Source organism: Macaca thibetana, chromosome 5, assembly GCF_024542745.1.
Source record: "Macaca thibetana thibetana isolate TM-01 chromosome 5, ASM2454274v1, whole genome shotgun sequence".
Classification (NCBI taxonomy): Eukaryota; Metazoa; Chordata; class Mammalia; order Primates; family Cercopithecidae; genus Macaca; species Macaca thibetana.
This window is the reverse complement of record NC_065582.1, coordinates 179,293,454-179,314,415: the sequence shown is the minus strand read 5'-3', so window position 1 is coordinate 179,314,415 and position 20,962 is coordinate 179,293,454. Positions and strand designations below refer to the sequence as shown.

General features: G+C 54.7%; 2 protein-coding genes across 6 annotated transcripts in view; one reads left to right on the top strand and one right to left on the bottom strand.

Annotated features, from left to right (window-relative positions):
- Positions 1-20,962, bottom strand: part of MRFAP1 (Morf4 family associated protein 1) — a 572,854-nt gene that overhangs the window by 272,784 nt on the left and 279,108 nt on the right. The window lies entirely within an intron of this gene.
- The window catches only part of PPP2R2C (protein phosphatase 2 regulatory subunit Bgamma), an 873,451-nt gene that overhangs the window by 822,459 nt on the left and 30,030 nt on the right, over positions 1-20,962 (top strand). The window lies entirely within an intron of this gene.

Below are 20,962 nucleotides of genomic sequence, written 5' to 3'. Positions count from 1 at the left end.
GGCTTGACCTGCTGGCGGGAGTGGGAGGCGGGGGCTGGTGGGCGGGCAGGCAGGTCGCGGAGATGTCACTATTCTGCATACAAACAATGATAATAATAATTATAATAACATATAGTGAGGCTCTGTGTGCCAGGCTCTGTGACTAACATCAACAAGCATTCATTGTAACTCATTTCATCTTCACAGCAACCCTATGAGGTAGGTACTGTTACAAGTCTCCTTTACAGATGAGGAAACTGAGTCACAGAGCACTCAAGTTAACTAGCTCAAAGCTCACAGCCAGCAAGTGTCAAAACTGGGCTTGAAACCCAGGCCCTCAGGCCCTAGACTCCCCGCTTCTAACCTCCACACGACACTGCCCTTTGTGGAGGATGCCGTCCAGGTGTGTCTTGGAAGGGGTGGGAAGACCCTCCTGAGAGCCTCCATGCAACCGATGGCCTCCCAACTCCAGGCAGCCTGGGCACCCAGCACCGGTCACCAGTGGGCTGCATCCCTCGGAGCAGTAGAAGCCAGGATAGCTGTGGGGAGCAGGGGAGGCGGGGAGCAGTCCGGGCAGGGCGAAAGAGAGTAAAAAATGGCTTTTGTGGGCTGAGAGCCAGGCACAGCCAGAGACCCCTGGGCAGGGAGACCCTCAGGAAACAACAGGAAGGGAGCAGAGCAAAGCGTCGGATGTCCCCTGAGCCAGCCAGAGGGTGCGGGGCACATGTGTGGGTTTCGGAGGCGGAAAGTCTGTTTGGGTCTGACTGCCACCTTCAAGCTCTGTGACCCTGGGTGAGTGACGTCTCTCTCTGAGCCTCCGTCTTGTCAATCATCCTTCCTCACAGAGCTGCGGGGTGCCGTCAGTGAACCCCTCTGTGTGATGTGCCCAGCACTAAGTCAGCACTTGGTGGGTGTCAGGAAACATCAGAGTCTCTGTCTTCTCCTGTCCCGAAAGCATGGAGTGCCCAGAGCTGGGAGGCTGGATTGGGATGGCCAGAAAGGTTCTAGGAAGGATTGGGACCCGAGCCGCCTTGAAAGCTTGAAGCTCAGATTTCTCTGTACATAGCGGGCTGGGCTGGACATCTGTCTGACCCTCCATTGAAGCTGAAAGGCCATCGGGCCCCACCAGTCCACAGTGCTCACAGCAGCGGTTGGTTAGACTCTTCCTGCTGCAGGAGCATGTTTGATGTGGGTAACTGTAAGAGTGCTTCAGGCCAGGTGGCTTCAGGGGCTGGAGCAGCATGGGCAATGGCTCTCTGGGCTGATCGCCTCTGCTGTCTTCTGTGGCTTCAATCGCAGGTGCCAGTAGATCGCACCCCACCCTCCCAGAATACAGTACAGGAGAAATGAGACCAGTTCTCTCTGAACTGTCCCACCAGGACCCTAGATGGCACCCCGTGGGCTCTCATTGGGGGTGAATGCCTTGCTGTGATTGGTCAGGCCGGACTCCTGTATCTCTCCCTGGTGCTGGAGGAAGTCAGCTCCGCCCCCAGCCCCTGGATGTTGGGGAGAGGCGGTCTCCTAGCAGAGGCTCCAGGTCTGCAAATGGGGAGGGTGTGGGGCTCACTGAGTCGCCTAGACAGTACCGTACAGTTTACAAATCAGCCTGCCGTTCGCTGTCTCACTTGGTGCTCAGAGACAGTGGTAATGTGATGATCATCCCATTTCACAGATGAGGAAGTGGAGGCTGGGGGAGATGAGGGATTGGCCCAGAGTCCCCATTTAGCAGGGGCAGAGCCGGAGCTCATGCTCGGGACTCCATGCCTGGTCTAGGGCTTTTGCCCTGGCTTTGGCCTGCCCCCTGCAGCCCTGGGACAGTGGCAGCCACCCTCCTCGAGCCCCCGCCTCCTTCCTGCTGGACTCGGGTGGGGATGGTAATTGCTGCGGTTTTTCCGTCCGGGCTGCTGTGAGGATTCCGTGACACTGTGGGTGCCGAAGCCCTTTCTGAAGGACCGTAAAGCCCTGGAGTATGGAAGGGATGCTGCTTCATTTCATGTATTCAGCCATCCATTCCCTGTGCCTTTCTACTCCCAGGTCCACCCTGAGCCCTGGGGACACGGGGATGAATGGCAGAAACTCAACCCTTCCCTGGAGGGCTCGGGGGCTGCTGGGGGACACAGCCCTGCCATGGCAGTGGAAGGGAGGGAGCCATCCTTGCTGTAGCCCAGGGTCTGGACAAGCTGCTGTGGGGGCCGCCGAGGAGGCCAGAGAAGGAATTTGGGTAGGAAGCTCCCTGGGCTCGAGGAGGCTGCCTGAGAGCGTGGGTGTGCGGGAGGCAGATGCATGAGGAGGCGGAAGGTGCCAGAGCTGTGGCGCTGTGGATGGTGTGGGCAGGGGGCTTTCTTCTGGGGCGGGGGCCCCGAAAGCCAGTCATTCACAAAACCCCCACAGCTCTGACTGCCTCCGCATGCCCCACGTGCTTCCATTTACTTTTCCCATTAAAAAAATTGTTTTCTTTAAATCAAGTTGCTTTCTTTTTGCCTAAGTAACTTTCTTTTGAAAGGGAATTGAATTTCAGCATCCTAAGTTAAAGTATCACATACCATAAACAGGAGGCAGCCGCAACCCTGACGGCGATGCACACAAAATGGTGGGATTAAGATCCAGCCTCAGGCCTGATGGAACCTTCCGTAATAATAGACCGCTCTGTCTGCACGCACCCGGCAGCAGCCACCAGCCCTGTGTGCCTACTGAGTGCCTAAAATGTGGCTTGGTGACTGAGGAGCGACATCGTTAATTTGATTTAGTTCTGGTTAATCATACTTCAAATGAAATAGCCACCTGTGGCCAGCGGCTACTGAACAGGACGCTGCAACCTCTCTCCAGGTTGCCCTTAGACCCTGAAGCTGGTTCTCTCTGAAAAGATGGAGGTAAACATGTGCTTCAGTGTTAAGGTGGGAGAGTGAAAACAGACATCCGCCCTCATTCCTCAGAAGGGTTGAATCCTGTCTCGGTGTCTGCACCTATATTACGTTACTGGAGGCTGTGCTGACTTCCCACCTCCCTGCTTCCGGGGGACGGGAAGCTATCAAGCTATTGATGTACCGTAAACAGGGGCGTGTCACTAGTCAGCTTTGGAGGTGCCATGGGTGTGTGTCGTGGGTGAACTGGATTCTAGCTGACAAGGCTGGCGGCCTGGGGACCAGCAAGGAGACCCGGGGAGAAAGAGTGAGAGGCAGGTCCAGAGCGTGGCCATGGTGGGAGGCGGTGGAGGAGTGAGATTGTAAGGATGGAGATGTCATAGATTTGGGTGGTATCATAACTCTTTTTGGATCGGGGTGGCCACAGGACATTCGAACAAGTTGGATGTGAATAAGAAAAGGGGGTTGGTTCATCCCAGGACTGCAAAGTCCTCCCTGGCCATTACCATGAGCCTTGCCTCCTGCCCCGTCCCAGACACACAGATTGTGCCCTGTCCACATGTTGCAGAGCACACCATTTACCAGCAGGTATTTATTAAGCACCTACTGTGTGCCAGGCCTCGTGGGTGATGCTGGAACTAGATAAGATTCTGCCTGCAGGAGTGGACACATGATAAACCATTGGTAAAACACCCGGCTTTGGAGCAGGTGGTCCGTGGATGCTACGGGGAGTCGGTGCCCCAGCCAGCACAGCCGTGTACATTTCTCTCCAGCCACGCCTGCTGCTGGCTACAGGCCTCAGGTCGGTGGAGGGTAAGCCAGGGGTGTGGCTTTTGCCAAGTGAAGATGTAGATATGGAGCTGATGGTGTGTGCAAGGGAGTGAAAATAATGACTATTGACCAAAGAATCTGAGCCAGGCGAGGGACAGTGACAAGGGAGGAGTGTCGGCAGATTGGGGGCCTCAGTGGATCCTGGGAACATCCCTGGCCGCACGCCCTGCCATGTAACTCAGTGTCAGATCTCTGTGTAACTTCCCATTCTGTGAAAATGATTGTATTAATTCATCGAAATGTAAAGCACCCTGGCCTTAGCGATAGAAGAATGTGTGTCTATAGCATGCGCAAGATTCTGAGCTGGGCTTGAGGCAGCTCTGACCAGTCAACTTAGGCATTTGGCAGGAGTTGAGTGGAGTCTCCAGGGGCACGTGGTAGCCATGGAAACCTCCCTGATTGGATCAATTCATTGGGGAACCTCAGTGCACCTGGCGCTCCCCATGGCCTGTTGCCACTTGACTCCCCATGGCCTGCTGCCGCAGTGACAAGACACGGACCCAGGGTTCACACCACAGAAACAAGCCTCACTTGGCAGGGAAGGTGTCAGGACTGTGGGCTGCAGGTGCCGCAATGGGACTGACAGCAGCCGAGTAATGAGAGGAGTCGTTTCATTTCTGACATGGGAGGAGGCCGGAACGGCAGCTGAGGCCCCATGCAGAGCTGGGAATTGCTCTGAATTTTTGAGACACCTTTTGAGCAGATCTCAGTAGGATGGATTCTGGCTGTCAGAGGGTGACAGTTGTGATTAGTCCTGACAAGAAAAACCCAGGGTCGGGAGGCCTGTGCCCACGCAGAGCCAGGGGACGGCATGGGCTGGACTTGGGGTTCGCGTCCTTTTGACCCTTGCTGTCTGGGGTCCTCACTTGGCCCGATGACGCTGTTCAGTCCTCCGTGCCCACTGGAGTTTTCCACTGTGTCATGTCTCCTGAGTCCAATCACTAACACTTTCCGTCTCAGCAAAATTGACTTTTAGTAACCGTATCAAGAGAAAGGAAAACGTTTTTCAGTAAAGGAGAAAAAGAGGGCATTGCTTTGACCATTGGACAATGAGAAAGGTGACTCAGAGGACATCTCTGCTGGAATGCTGTCATTGGCTCTCAGATGGAGGGAGAGAGCCTGGTGATACCGTGGCTCCGTGACCTGTCTCGGTGTAGTCACCAAGGCTCAAGCAAGAGGAGCCCTCCCAGCCTCCTCCCTCTCCCTCACCCTCAGAATGGAGACAGGTGCTGAGCCCTCTCTACTCTCCCCTGACACTTGCCCGAATCTCTCCCTGCCCTGCACAGAACCTTCTGCGCAGCTGTGAAATTGGCCCATCGGAGCCTCTGGTCTGACCATGTCAGCTCCCCTAAAAGCTCTCAGGAGTCCCCTCTGGCTTCTGGAGAAAGCCTGAGCCCGTCCACAGTGCCCTGTGCCTTTGGTGATCAGCCCCTGCCCACCTCTCGGGTCACACTGGCTCACTCCTTCAGCCACTGGGTCCCTGGTGTGGGGCAGGGTGGGGTGGAGCACTGCCATCCGCCATCCCTTCTCCTGACCGTGCCATCTGCCTCTTTGGCCTGGCTGACTCCTGCTTGCCCACATGCAGTATCTCACAGCCCACTGCCTGGGACAGCCTCTGTCCTGTCCCTGCCACACCACCCAGGCTGGTCAGAGCCCCTCTAAGCCTGCAGCTCCTTGGCTGCCCCCTGGTCCCATTGAGTTTTCTGCCTCCCCCATTTTGTGGTGAAAGCCCTGAGATGAGGAACCCGGGGTGAGGCCTCTCTGCATGCCCTGCGTGGTAGGCTTTCAGGGCATAAGTACCCCGAAAGTAGGCTTTCATAAGTACCCCGAAAGGAGGCTTTCATAAGTACCCCGAAAGGAGGCTTTCATAAGTACCTTGATAGGAGGTGCTTATGAACCGTTATAGGTGGAGTGGGCTGGAAGTTCACCATCTCCATGTGGTCTTAGGATACAGACACCTCCTTGTTGATCTGGGCTCGTGGGGAATCAGAGACCCCAAACCCTAAAGTGCGAGAGAAGGAGCCTGGGCTTTGGGCTCTGGCGGCCCTGGGCTCAGACCCATTGCTCAGCTTTCTGGGCCATCAGCTTCCCTGAATGCAAAATGGGAAATTTCTTTTTTATAAGGATATTTGTAAGGTCTAAAGAAATCTTTCCCATAAAGAGCCTGGTGCCTAATTGGAGCCCAGCAAGAGGATGGTTTATTTTGTCTCTTAAATAACAGCCCCTCAGATATTTAAGGTTGGTTCTCATAAAATCCCTGCATCTCTGATGGGTAAAACTCCTTTTTCCACGGTGCAGTTTCAACATCTGTTTAAGCAACCTCTCGCGCCCTTTAATACCAATATTTTGAGACTGTTAATGCAGCACTGGGTGATTTTTCTTGTGTCTGATGCTTCTTGAAGGTAACAAATTGCACAGGAAGTCTCAGTGGATGGACCTCTGCTTTATTTTTAGCACGCAGAGAATTTTAAAGAGAGTTCGATTGATTTTTCTCTCCCTTAGTGATTTCTCCTGGTGGGAACTGGCATTGCACCAAGCCTCGGCCTGGAGCACATTTTTCTAATTCCCATTTACAGAGCAGGTCCCGTGGCCAGGTGGGCTGGAGGGGGTGCAGCGACTCACCACAGGAGGCTCAGAACTCTCATCAGCCCATGCCTGCCTGAAGACTCAGCTTGTCCTCTGTGCCAGGAACAAAGGAGGGAGCAGACACGGTCCCCCTGCTTGCAGGCTCTGTGCTGGGCCAAGGGATCCCGAGCCTGGGCTCCACCCCTGCGTCTGCCACTGACCCTGATCAGTCACTCAGTCTTTCTGTACCCTCTTTATCTCATCCACCCCATGGGAGTATGTCTCCTGTACCGGGAGCTGTGAAGGGAGAATGGCAGATGAGTATGGGGCCTGATGCGACGCAGACACGCAACCCTCACCAGCCCATGACCCACTGGTGGGCACCTTACAGGCTGCCTCTTCATCCTGCCCATGGTGCTAATTTAGAGAGAGGGAGATTGGGATGCCCTGCTCAGAAATGCTCTGTTCACAGCACATCAGATACGTACAGCTGACGGCCGGGAGTCTGGACCCCTGGGTTCTGACTGCAGCTCTGCCGCTACCTGCCCGCGGTTCTGTGCATTCACTGGTTCATTCAGCAGCACTGGCCAAGAGTCTGCTCTGTGTTGAGCATTGGTGCTAGGGAGGCAGACAGGGTCTCTGGCAGGGCCTGCAAGTATAGTTGTATGGGGTGTCTGCTGCCCAAAAGAGGTGATGATCCAAGCAAAGCACCTTGAGAAGAAGGGACTTTTTTGTTTTTTTAGTTCTGCAAGGAAGAGCTTTCTTAATAATTGGCGCAAAGGCACTTTGTGAGTGAATGGGGATCCTGATGCTGCCTGGGTGAACTTTCTAGGTGAGCAAGAAGATACTCTTCTTCTTGCTCAAGCCTCAGTGAGTCCTGTGATCCTATCGTCCGAATGTACCCTGAGCCCACCTGCCTCTCTGCCCCCCACATGTGTCCAGGCCACTGTCTCACCCTGATCATGATGGTGACCTGACTGGCCTCCCTTCTTAGGTCTAGGAGCCAGATTGCCAGAGCTCAGACCTTGGCCCCAAGACATAGGGATTCTGCAGCCTCGGTCAGCTCACTTGGGCTCTCTGTGCCCCAGCTCCTCACCTGTAAAGTGAGGAGAAGCCCCTGTTGACACCATGTGGCTGCTTGAGGACTGGGTGCTATGATAATATGTGGGAAGCCTTTAGCGCAGTGCCTGGCAAATCACTGAGCTGCAGGATCATTGCTTCATTAGCTGTGTTTCCCCAGGTGTTTCCTTACAGTCTGTTCTCCTACAACATGAGAAAAAAAAAAATGACAAGATCATGTCACTCCCTGCTCAGAACCCTTCAGCAACTTCTCCCAACTTGGAGTAACTCCGCCCCTTTCTGTGGCCTCCGAGGCCCTGCAGGAGCTGGCCCCGGCCCCTCCCTGTCTCACTTCTTCCTCTCTCCCCTTGCTCCCTTGGCTCAGCCTTCCTGGCCCCTACTCTTCACCATATTTCCAGCCATCTCCTGCAGCAGAGTCATTTTGCACTGGCTGTTCCTTCTGTCTGTGAAGTTTCTCCACCCTCATCCGCTCAGTGGACACCTTCTCAGAGAGACCCTCCTTGACCAGTCTGTCGGAACTAGTCCCTCCCCTCCCTGACTCCCTCGAGCCCCTTCCCTTAAGACTTGGCCTCTACCTCATTCCCTGTTCGTTTCCCGACTCTGCCTCCTGGACTGGCGGCTTCATGAGAGCAGGGACCTTGTTTGGTCTACCTGGAGTAATGCCTGGTCCAGAGTAGATGCTCAAAGAATGGAACCAGCATAATAAAGTGAGATGGGTGTTAGGGTAAGGTGGGGAGGACCCTGGTCTCCTTAGAAAGTCCTTGATGGAAAGACATTGGCACTGAGGCTTCTGTCCTGGGCCTGCCATGTGGTCCCCTGGCAGATTGCTTCACCTTCCTGGACACCAGTTTCCCCTTCTCTTGGCTGGACTGGTGTCCTGAAGCTGGCTTTCATTTAGACGGGTGGGCTATCTTTGCCAGGTCTCCCTTGACCTGGTTATGTGCCACCTTGTGTCTTGCTAGCTGCTGGCATGACACAAGGTCACACACGGCTTGTAACAGCCAGGTGTGCACATCTCTTCCCAAATCCAGCTTCATGGGCATCTCTTTGGCAGCTTGAATTTGGCCATGGTGGTAGTATTTCTTTTCTTTTTCTGTTTCTTTTCTTTCTTTCTTTCTTTTTTTTTGAGATGGAGTCTCGCTCTGTCCCCCAGGCTGGAATGCAGTGACTCGATCTCGGCTCACTGCAATCTTCGCCTCCCGGGTTCACGCCGTTCTCCTTCCTCAGCCTCCCGAGTAGCTGGGACTACAGGAGCCCGCCACCACACCCAGCTAATTTTTTGTATTTTTAGTAGAGACGGGGTTTCACTGTGTTAGCCAGGATGGTCTCGATCTCCTGACCTCGTGATCTGCCCGCCTCGGCCTCCCAAAGTGCTGGGATTACAGGTGTGAGCGACCGCACCCAGCCTGGTGGTAGGATTTCTACAGATATCTACAAACACTACAAAATCAATCTCTCCCCTCCCCAGAAGAGAGGGCATTGTTCAAGTTACCAGCACATAACTGCTCTGGAGCCTTCACAAGGCCAGGCAGTTGGTCAGTCAGCCTCCACCATGACTGAGGGCTTCCTGAGTGCAATGGCGCTGTCCGTGGTGCTGACCTGTTGTGAGCGCTTGCTGCGTCGAGGTCAGCATCTCCACCTCCCACCCCACTGTCACTATTTGCTATGTTACACGGTGTTCTGAGCACACTGCCCATGTTAACTGGTTGAATTTTCGCAACAACACAATGTGGTAGGCATTATTAATATCCCCCTTTTACAGATGAGGAAACAAAGCCACAAGAAGTTTCAATAATCTACCCAAAGTCAAACGGGGAAAGGGGGTGCCAGGGCTGGAATTCAGACTTAAGCCGCCTGGATGCAGAGCCATGCACTTAACTGTCATGCTACACTGCCTCTCAGGCATGATGGTAACAACCCCAGTTGCAGCCTGCCTGGCGCTGGGGTGAACAAATGCAGGATGCCACCGGTTGCATTTCACTCTCATGACCACTGACCAGGTGGGGGCTGTCACTGTCCCAACTCTGCAGAATGGAGAGGGGTTCTGAGAGGTGGGCTCCTTTGCCGAAAGACCCTCTGAGCCCAGTGTCCTTCTGATGGCCTGCCCAGCTCTGTTGAGACAGCCATATTTCTTGGTTCTTGCTGTAGGTCCTGTGGAAAGACAGGCCCAATTGCAGGATAGATTGGAGGTTATTTTGCGATGAGCATGGCTGTCAGTAGCTGTATGGCAGTCCTCATGTTTGCCCTGCAGGTGGCATAGTAGAGGTGTGCGACCCTGGCCTGCCTCCTGTCCCTTCCTGATCCTCACGTTTGCTGCAGGTGGCATAGTAGAGGTGTGCGACCCTGGCCTGCCTCCTGTCCCTTCCTGATCCTCCGTTTGCCCTGCTAGTAGAGGTGTGCGACCCTGGCCTGCCTCCTGTCCCTTCCTGACAGACCTCCCTGGCATTTCTAGAACTCACTCCCTGTTAAAATCCTCTTGACCCCAGTCCTGAGCCCCAGACCCTTGGCCTGCTTCCCTCTTCAGGATGGGTCCTGCCACTTCCAGCCTCATGTCAGGACCCCTCTACCCTCATAGCTCACACTCCATCACCCTGGAGCCTCTCCCTCCCTCTTAGAACCCTTAGAACTCCTCTCCTTTTGGACAGAACCCATGCTCCCTCCAAGTCCTGCTGGTGCCGCATCCTCTCCAGCCTGGCTCTCGCCCTTTCTGCCTCCCTCCCTCATGCTCAGCCACCCAGCCTCTCACACCTCTGAGCCTTGCACTCCCACTCTTCAAGCCTCTCACCCCCTCCAACACACACACACACACACACACACACACCAAACACTTTCCCGCCTGCTGACTCTGCTGGGATAACTCCTACTCACCATGGGCTTCAGAGGACCCTTCCCTGACTCTACACCATCTCAGGGTCTCATTTTAAATCTCTGACATGAGCACCTGTGTCTCTCTTAGGCCACTGATCGATCATGGAGCTAAATCTGCTTCCCTGCCAGGCTGGGAGCCCCGGCAGTCAGGGCAGCGTCTGGTCTGCTCCTTCTCAGTGCTGTGGGGGTACAGCTGCCTGGGTGCACATCCCATCTCTGTCCAACCTTGGATTCCCTCTCCCAGTTCTTGGAAACCAAGGCATGCTATTTGCCATAGACCCTCCTAGTCCTCCCAGGGGGTGACAAGCACTGTACCTTTTGCATCCTGCTTAGTCGTATGCTTTTTTCCCCAGAGGGAGAGAAAACTCTGATTGGGAATTCTAATTTAACTAACTTCAATTTAACTGTAGCCATGTGCTGGGTCCTGTGACATATGTCATCTGGTGAAATCCTCATTACAGCCCTGCAAAGCAGAAGTTACCAACCCATTCTACAGATAAGAGAAGCAGAGCACAGAAAGGCTGAGTTTTCAAGAGGTCACACAGATGTTAGGCAGTGGGGCTGGACTTTCAGGCTCTGGGCTTTGTGATTCAGAAGTCAGGACTTCCTTTTTCATAGCTTGGTTGATTCTGTTCTAAGCACTTATGAATCACCTGAGCTGGGCCGTGGCAGAGCTGTGAAGATGGGCCATCACACAGAGAGCGTGCAGGGCTCAGTGGCTTGTGCAGTGAGTGGTGAAATAGAACAGCACCTTTCCCATGGTTCCAGCAAGCTGGGTTCTGCTCCCCAAGAGGAATTGCATCATCATTAAGGTGTTTTGAGCGGAGCAGGGAAGGAGGCTGTTACAGGCTAGATTGTGTCTGCCCATCCCCATTCATGTGTTAAACCCTAACTCTCGGAACCTCAGAATGAGACTGTATTTGGAGACAGGGCCTTAAAGGGGTGATTAAGTTAAAATAAGGCTGGTAGGGTGGACCCTAATCCAATCTGACTGGTGGTCTTATAAGAAGAGGTGATTAGAACCCACAGAGAGATGCTAAGACGCAGGAATGAGAATGTGAGGACACAAGGAGAAGGCAGTCCCCTTCAAGCTGAGGAGATGGGCCTCAGAAGGAGCCATCCCTGCTGACACCTTGTTGTTGGACTTCGGGCCTCCATAGCTATGAGAAACACATGTTGATAAGCCACTCGGTCTGTGGCATTTTGTTACAGCAGCTAGGAATCCTCCTGTAGGGTCTGACATGCCTCGGTCTGAGTGCATGTTCATGCATCATGAGTGCATCATGCAGCTCATGTTTGTAGTCAGGTCCTCTTTTGGAGAAGATTTGCTGAAAAAGTAGTTTTTCAAGACGACCTGCGTGTGCAGGAGGCCTTCTAGGGCACCTCCACATCCAGAATCCCTGGTGAGTTCATGCGGGAGGCCTTTCGTGGCTCTTGGCGGGGCTGCCTCCATCCCTAACTCCAGTGGCTGCTTGGTTGCCATGGCGACAGCTTCCTCCATCCTGAGAGCAGGCTCCTGCCGAGACATCTGGATGAGCCTCACTGTGCTCGGTGAAATTGGTGGAGCCCAAGGCTGCAGCCCTCTCTGTCATGGATCCCTGCCCTGCACCCAGCGTCCCCCTTGCTGAGGACACAAGCCAGTCTAGCCAGCCTGGCATCAGGGTCCTTGGGGTGCCGACCCCATGGGGAAAGCTGTAGATGGTGTGGAAATGAGTTTACTCCAGAACTGCGGGAGGGAGGCTGACTGGAAGTTAGGGAGCCAGGATTTCAGTCCTTACACTGCCAGGGCTCCGTGTGGCCCTGGGCAAATCACTGCTGGCCCTGGGCCTCCCTCTCCTCCTGGGTGGGGTTGGCACCTGGGCAGTTCCTGCCTGCAGGGGTGGCCTCTTTGCCTGGCCTATGGTGGGGCATGGCTCTCTGGGGTTATTACCACGTCTCAAAGTTCAGTTACTTGCTGTGGTTTTTAGATTAGCTTGTTGTGGGGTCTCCACTGGGGCCCATCATGATGTGAACGAGTACTTGCACACTGCTTTGGCGTTTGTGGAGTGCTTTGCATACCTGCTCCTCACTTGAGCTCCTTGCCAGACCGAACCAGTGATGCTTCTTCATTTCACGTACCTGGCTTTATTTCCAGTCAGCAGAGATTTGCCCCGTAGAGGAGCAAGCAGCCCTTGGTTCCTGTGCCCATCTTACAGGAGAGGACGACCGGGGTACAGACTGGTGCAGTTTGGCTGCCGTGGCTCCTGGAGGTGCAGCCACCTCCTCCAGCCTCATGTGGGGCTGGTGTGGCTGAGCTCGCGTGGCTGGGCTCCAGAAGAGCAGGCCGTGCCTCTGGTAGCAGGAGATGAAGGAGTTTCTTTTTTTTTCACAGGTGAAATAAATTTTAATGATAAAATTATTTTAGTAATAAAAATCGTAATAATACAATTTATTTAACTAAAGATACCCCAAATATTATCATTTCAACATTGGCACTAGCTACATTTCAAGTGCTCTTTTTTTATTATTATACTTTAAGTTCTAGGGTACATGTGCACAACGTGCAGGTTTGTTACATATGTATACATGTGCCATGCTGGTTTGCTGCACCCATTAACTTGTCATGTACATTAGGTATATCTCCTAATGCTATCCCTCCCCCCTCCCCCCACCCCACAACAGGTCCCAGTGTGTGATGTTCCCTTTCCTGTGTCCAGGTGTTCTCATTGTTCAGTTCCCACCTATGAGTGAGAACATGCGGTGTTTGGTTTTCTGTCCTTGTGATAGTTTGCTCAGAATGATGGTTTCCAGCTTCATCCATGTCCCTGCAAAGGACATGAACTCATCCTTTTTTATGGCTGCATAGTATTCCATGGTGTGTATGTGCCACATTTTCTTAATCCATTCTATTACTGATGGACATTTGGGTTGATTCCAAGTCTTTGCTATTGTGAGTAGTGCTGCAATAATCATACATGTGCAGGTGTCTTTATAGTAGCATGATTTATAATCCTTTGGGTATATACCCTGTGATGGGATCGCTGGGTCAAATGGTATTTCTAGTTCTAGATCCTTGAGGAATCGCCACACTGTTTTCCACAATCGTTGAACTAGCTTACAGTCCCACCAACAGTGTAAAAGTGTTCCTATTTCTCCACATCCTCTCCAGCACCTGTTGTTTCCTGATTTCTTAATGATTGCCATTCTAACTGGTGTGAGATGGTATCTCATTGTGGTTTTGATTTGCATTTCTCTGATGACCAGTGATGATGAGCATTTTTTCATGTGTCTGTTGGCTGCATAAATGTCTTCTTTTGAAAAGTATCTCTTTATATCCTTTGCCCACTTTTTGATGGGGTGGTTTGATTTTTTCTTGTAAATTTGTTTAAGTTCTTTGTAGATTCTGAATATTAACCCTTTGTCAGATGAGTAGATTGCAAAAATTTTCTCCCATTCTGTAGGTTGCCTGTTCACTCTGATGGTAGTTTCTTTTGCTGTGCAGAAGTTCTTTAGTTTAATTAGATCCCATTTGTCTATTTTGGCTTTTATTGCCGTTGCTTTTGGTGTTTTAGTCATAAAGTTCTTGCCCATGGCCTATGTCCTGAATGGTATTGTCTAGGTTTTCTTCTAGGGTTTTTATGGTTTTAGGTCTAACATTTAAGTCTTTATTGCATCTTGAATTAATTTTTGTATAAGATGTAAGGAAGGGATCCAGTTTCAGCTTTCTATATATGGCTAGCCGACTTTCCCAGCACCATTTATTAAATAGGGACTCCTTTCCCCATTTGTTGTTTTTGTCAGGTTTGTCAAAGATCAGATGGTTGTATATGTGTGGTGTTGTTTCTGAGGCCTTTGTTCTGTTCCATCGGTCTATATCTCTGTTTTGGTACCAGTACCATGCTGTTTTGGTTACTGTAGCCTTGTAGTATAGTTTGAAGTCAGGTAGCATGATGCCTCTACCTTTGTTCTTTTTGCTTAGGATTGTCTTGGGAATGGGGGCTCTTTTTTGGTTCCCTATGAACTTTAAAGTAGTTTTTTCCAATTCTGTGGAGAGTCATTGGTAGCTTGATGGGGAGATGAAGGAGTTTCCATAAAAACCTCTGCATACCCAAGGACTATACGGGAGGCCTGTGTGGATCACACCTCCTGTGTCCTTGGCAGGGATGGCTGCAGACCTCACTCTTTGGTGGAAGAAACCCCGTTTTGCTGACTCCCCCAGGTGTAGGCTCTGAGCTCCCAGGGGTGGTCTGAACAGCTGGGGGCACCCAGCACCCCTACCCCAACCCACCAGGGTGAGGAGCTCCTTGTACTGTGGATGGAGGACCGGAATAGGCCCACCTGTCCCTCCAGGGCTGCACTTGCTCCATCTGACATTGAACCTGGGGCTGTGTGCAGTAAAGAAGGGAGGCTGTGTGACCCAAGCAAGACTGCACCCCCTCCTCTAGGCCTGGGGCTGTGGGTGGCAGGGCAAATCCACCATGTATGGGGCTTTCTGGGCACATAGCCATCCTTTGTTTAGCTAGCACCTCTGGCTGGTTTTCTGTTACAACAGCAGAGTTGAGTCGTTGCAGTTTCGATAGAGATCCTACATCTCGCTGGGCCTGAAATATTGACTCTCTGGCTCTTTGCAGAAAATACTTGCCAACACCTGTGAATGTTTGCTCTCGGCCACTGGAAGGAAAAGGGAGTTCATTTCAAGACATGGGGGGCTGGAGCCAGACAACTGCCAGGTCCCCGGGCCCCTCCAGGGACCTGACAGCCCCTCCTTGCCCAGGACCTCACTGTCCCTGTCTCATGCCTATGGCTGCAGGTGCCTTTCTCCTCCTGCTCCCTGCGCCTCAGATGACACAGAGTCCAGAGATGCTGAGAGACTGGCCTGAGGCTCCACAGCAGATGAAGGGCAGATTTGAGGCTTGGACCCGGGGTCCCTGGCAGCCAGGCAGAACAGGCCTGTCATCTGGCAGACCTTCTCAGCAGCTCACCTACAGAGCACCCATTCTGAGCCTGGTCCTGTTCTCAGCGCTTCATGTAGACTACCTTACCCCATCCTCACCTGGTAGCTGCGGAGTGCATTTGCTCTTCTGAAGTTAGGGAAACTGAGGCACAGAGCGGTTCAGAAACTTGCCCAAGGATACATAGCTAGCAAACAACAGAGCTGGAGCCACCCCCAGATCGTCATGGGGCAGGGATCGCACTCTGGAGCCACAGAGGGTGTGTGGAAGACTCAAGCCCAACTGAGTCCCAGCCCTGGTCTGACCCTTCTCTCCTTGTCCCTGAGCAGTTAGCCTCTCCTCGCCGAGCCTCTGTTTCCAATGTAGAAGGGGCACACCTCACTCACAGAAGGCAGAGGGGCCGGGCGCGGTGGCTCAAGCCTGTAATCCCAGCACTTTGGCAGGCCGAGATGGGCGGTCACGAGGTCAGGAGATCGAGGGGCTAACACGGTGAAACCCCATCTCACTAAAAAATACAAAAAATTCAGGTGGCGGGCGCCTGTAGTCCCAGCTACTCGGGAGGCTGAGGCAGGAGAAGAGGGGATTGGCAGTGAGCTGAGATCCACACTGATGCACAGAAGGGGATTAGTGAGCCCGATGCAAAGCTAGTCCCGTGCAGCCAGCCTGCTGCACGTGTTAGCTGCGGCAGATACCAGGTGCCTGGCTGGGGTTTGGGGGATATAAACAGGAGAACAACTTTGCCCACAGTCAGGTGAATGACACAAGCAGGCCAGCCAGTATTTGCAACCTAAAAAGATCTCGCTCGTGGGCCTTGGAGCAGAGTGCAGTGGAGACCAGAGGAAGCGGTGTAGAAACCCGTTCTTCCTGATGGACTTCGCTGGACCAGCAGCACGTGTGACGGGCTTCCCAGACCACAGCGCTCTCTCTTTATTTTTTCCAGATGGAGTCTCACTCTGTCACCTAGACTGGAGGGCAGTGGCATGATCTCAGCTCACTGCAACCTCCGCCTCCCAGGTTCAAGTGATTCTTCTGCCTCAGCCTCCTGAGTAGCTGGGATTACTGGCGCCTACCACCATGCCCCTGGCTAATTTTTTTTTTTTGTAGTTTTAGTAGAGACAGGGTTTCACCATGTTGGCTAGGCTGGTCTCGAACTCCTGACCTCAAGTGATCCTCCCACCTCGACCTCCCAAAGTGCTGTGATTACAGGCGTGAACCACCATGCCCAGCCAGCACAGTGCTCTTGCATTTGTACCACAGCAGCAATACTTTCAACACGCTGCAGGGGGACGGCCCCTTTGAATGGCCTTTGTCAGTGACGATCCACTCCTAAAAAACCCCTCACACCCTGAAGCCTCCTTGACCAAGCCTCTTATCTCTGCTTCCCCTTGAGATGGTTTGCAACCTCTCGCCCCTGGGCCCTGATCAGAGGGGACCACAATGGACTGATTCATTCATTCATTCAGTCAGCAACTACTTACTAAGCACCTACTGTGTGCCAGGCATTGAAGGTACAGTGGCAATCCTGACAGGCAGGTCCCTGCCCTCACTGGGGGCAGACAGCAACAAACAGGCCAATAATGTGATAAGCAGTGATTAATGCTTGCAAAAAGAGAAAGCAGAAAATCTATAATTAAGCAAGGTAAAATAAATGTTTATTTTGAGGGGCAGAGGAGATTTATAGGAGGTTACTTTGTTAAGGAGCATTCAGGCAGAGATCTGAAGGGCATGCGTGTGAGGACCCTGCTTGGGAATGTGCCCATCACGCCCCAGGCTGACCGGACACCTCCATGTGCACAACCTGCAGCTTCTTCTAAGGGGCAATGGGACCTGGCTGTGGGGGACTGTGGGCGGAGGAACCCAAGCAGGATTCGCGATCATGTACCCTGGCTCAGGTATCAGCTCTGCTGCTCACTGACTGTGGAACCCTCCGAGCCTGTCTCTGGACCTAAAGAAAGCAAAGCGGCGCACCAGCTGCCTTCTGCACCCTGTCAGTGTGTGTTGGGTTGGGGGATGGGGGCAAATGACTGTGGACAGAGTTTCTAAATTGGAAGGGCTGTTCCCAGGGAAAGGTTCAGAGTCGTCTCCTCATCTAATATTTGTCCACAGATCAGTCATGCAGTGAACATGTCCCAGGCACCAGCTCTGGGCAGGTCGTGTGTGAGGTGTGTGGGGGCACAGAGGTGAATCAGGTGGGGGAGCCAGCCCTGGAGCCTCCTGCAGGGCGGGAGAGATGGGCACATACACAGCATGGTGATCCTGAGGATGAGCAGATGGGTAGGGCCTCGCCTTGGTGTTCAGGCAGAGACTTGGAATGTTCCGGCAACGTTGAACTGCTGGATATGGTTGGCGGGTAAGGAGGGAGAAGCGGCCAAGGTGAGACTGAGGAAGAGCAGGCAGGGGCAGCAGGCTGGGCAAGTCTGACCTCCTCCGTGGAGTGGGAGAGGCCCCCACACAGGGTGGTAGGGAGTCCCGCAGCTGTTTGCAGAAGTTCACTCTAGCTGAGCTTGGGCACAGATCTCCATGGGGACAGAGATGCCGATGGCCTGGGCTGAGGGGCAGAGCAGAAGGGGCTTCAGGTGGAGGAGCCCGGGACCTGAAGACTGGCTGGACAAGGGAAGGGCTTAGAATGAGGAAGAAGCTCTCCTGATGCCTGGCTTGGTGTCCCAGGGCTGGGGATGGGGAAATGGGGAGTTCTAGAGAACGAGCGATGTGGGGGGGGGGCTGTCGGTGTGGGGGGCTGTCGGTGTGGGGGGTAGTTGGTGTGGGGGGCTGTCGGTGTGGGGGGCTGTCGGTGTGGGTGGCTGTCAGTGTGGGGGGCTGTCGGTGTAGGGGGCTGTCGGTGTGGGGGGCTGTCAGTGTGGGGGCTGTCGGTGTGGGTGGCTGTCAGTGTGGGGGGCTGTCGGTGTAGGGGGCTGTCAGTGTGGCTGGCTATTGATGTCGGGGGGCTGTCGGTGTGGGGGGCTGTCGGTGTGGGGGCTGTCGGTGTGGGTGGGCTGTCGGTGTGGGGGCTGTCGGTGTGGGGGGCTGTCGGTGTGGGGGGCTGTCGGTGTGGGGGGCTGTCGGTGTGGGGGCTGTCGGTGTGGGGGGCTGTCGGTGTGGGGACTGTCGGTGTGGGGGCTGTCGGTGTGGGGGGCTGTCGGTGTGGGGGCTGTCGGTGTGGGGGGCTGTCGGTGTGGGTGACTGTCAGTGTGGAGGGCTGTCGGTGTGGGGGGGCTGTCGGTGTGGGGGGCTGTCGGTGTGGGGGCTGTCGGTGTGGGGGGCTGTCGGTGTGCGTGGCTGTTGGTGTAGGGGGCTGTCGGTGTGCGTAGCTGTCGGTGTGGGGGGCTGTCGGTGTGGGGGGGCTGTCGGTGTGGGGGGCTGTCGGTGTGGGGGGCTGTCGGTGTGCGTGGCTGTCGGTGGGGGGGGGGCTGTCGGTGTGGGGGGCTGTCAGTGTGGGGGGCTGTCAGTGTGGGGGGCTGTCGGTGTGGGGGGCTGTCGGTGTGGGGGGCTGTCGGTGTGGGGGGGCTGTCGGTGTGGGTGGCTGTCGGTGTTAGGGGGGCTGTCAGTGTGGGGGGCTGTCCGTGTAGGGGGGCTGTCGGTGTGGGTGGCTGTCGGTGTTAGGGGGGCTGTCGGTGTGGGGGGCTGTCTGTGTGGGGGGGCTGTCGGTGTGGGAGGTTGTCAGTGTGGGGGGCTGTCGGTGTGGGTGACTGTCAGTGTGGGGGGCTGTCGGTGTGGGGAGCTGTTGTGTGAGGGGCTGTCGGTGTGGGTGCTGTCGGTGTGGGGGGCTGTCAGTGTGGGGGGGGCTGTCAGTGTGGGGGGATGTCGGTGTGGGTGGCTGTCGGTGTGGGGGGATGTCGGTATAGGGGGCTGTCGGTGTGGGGGGCTGTCGGTGTGGGGGCTCTCGGTGTGGGGGGCTGTCGGTGTGGGTGACTGTCGGTGTGGGGGCTGTCGGTGTGGGGGGCTGTCGGTGTGGGGGCTGTCAGTGTGGGGGGCTGTCGGTGTGGGTGACTGTCAGTGTGGAGGGCTGTCGGTGTGGGGGGGCTGTCGGTGTGGGGGGCTGTCGGTGTGGGTGGCTGTCGGTGTGGGGGGCTGTCGGTGTGCGTGGCTGTTGGTGTAGGGGGCTGTCGGTGTGCGTAGCTGTCGGTGTGGGGGGCTGTCGGTGTGGGTGACTGTTGGTGTGGGTGACTGTCGGCGTGGGGGGCTGTCGGTGTGGGGGGCTGTCAGTGTGTGGGGGGGCTGTCGGTGTGGGTGGCTGTCGGTGTTGGGGGGGGCTGTCGGTGTGGGGGGCTGTCAGTGTGGGGGGCTGTCAGTGTGGGGGGCTGTCGGTGTGGGGGGGGGCTGTCGGTGTGGGGGGCTGTCGGTGTGGGGGCTGTCGGTGTTGGGGGGGCTGTCGGTGTGGGGGGCTGTCGGTGTAGGGGGGCTGTCGGTGTGGGTGGCTGTCGGTGTTAGGGGGGCTGTCGGTGTGGGGGGCTGTCTGTGTGGGGGGGCTGTCGGTGTGGGAGGTTGTCAGTGTGGGGGGCTGTCGGTGTGTGGGTGACTGTCAGTGTGGGGGGCTGTCGGTGTGGGGGCTGTCGGTGTGGGTGCTGTCGGTGTGGGGGGCTGTCAGTGTGGGGCGGGCTGTCAGTGTGGGGGGATGTTGGTGGGCTGTCGGTGTGGGGGGATGTCGGTATAGGGGGCTGTTGGTGTGGGGGGCTGTCGGTGTGGGGGGCTGTCGGTGTGGGTGACTGTCAGTGTGGAGGGCTGTCGGTGTGGGGGGATGTCGGCGTGGGTGGCTGTCGGCGTGGGGGGATGTCGGTGTGGGGGCTGTCGGTGTGGGGGGCTGTCGGTGTGGGGGGCTGTCAGTGTGGGAGGCTGTCGGTGTGGGGGGCTGTCGGTGTGGGTGGCTGTGCAGGCGCCCATGGCACTGGCGTTGTGTCTGCTCTTATTTCCCAACTCCCAGGAGGCACCTTGGGTGAGTTAGTGTCCTGTGGCTGCTGTAGCAAATTGCCATAAACGTCATGGCTTCAAACAACAGATATATTCTCACCGTCCTAGGGGCCACAAGTTCTCAGTCCAGGTGTTGGCGGGGCCATGCTCTTTCTGAAGGCTCTAGGGGAGGAGCCTTCCTTGTCTCCTCCAGCTCCGGGGCTCCAGGTGTTCCTATAGCCATCGCTCCCATCTCTGCATTTGTCTCCACGTGGCCTTCTCCTCTGGTGTTTCCTCTTCTGTTTCTTAGAAGGTCACTTGTCATTGCATTTAGAGCCCACTTGGGTAATCCAGGGTGATCTCATCTCAAGATCTTCAACTACATCTTCAAAGACCCTTTTCCCAAATGAGATCACACTTCACAGTGTCTGGGGATTAGGATGTGTGGACATATACTATGCTAACGTATTTGTGGGGGCCACTCTTCAACCCACCGCACTGGAGAAAGATAGTCTGTGCTCAGTTGAGGCATATGGGATTGAAGAGCGATTTTACCTTCTCTGCTTTTCATCCTCTCTGCGTAACTTGCTCCGCTCTCTGGAATTCCCACCTGTGTCTGACAAACTTTTCCTGCAGGGAAAATGACTCTTAGCTGCTAGAGTGTGACTGGAAGTGAAACAAAAGGCCACCAGACAGTTGGAGTGGAATTAGGTGGAAGAACAGAAGGTGAATAATTCAAGCCGCTTTGCCAGGGGAAGGGGGACTCTTAAATGAGCCTAATTATGCTCTTTGCTAAGGGACGCCAGTCCTGAAATGAACCTTGTGAAGCAGTTTTTCAAGTAGGATTTAGGCGGCTATCATGAAGCAGGGGTGGGGCCACCTGCAGTTAGTCCTGGAAAGGAAAGGGCCCAGACCCTCATTTTGCAGATGGGGAAACCGAGGCTTGCAGAATGGAAATGATGT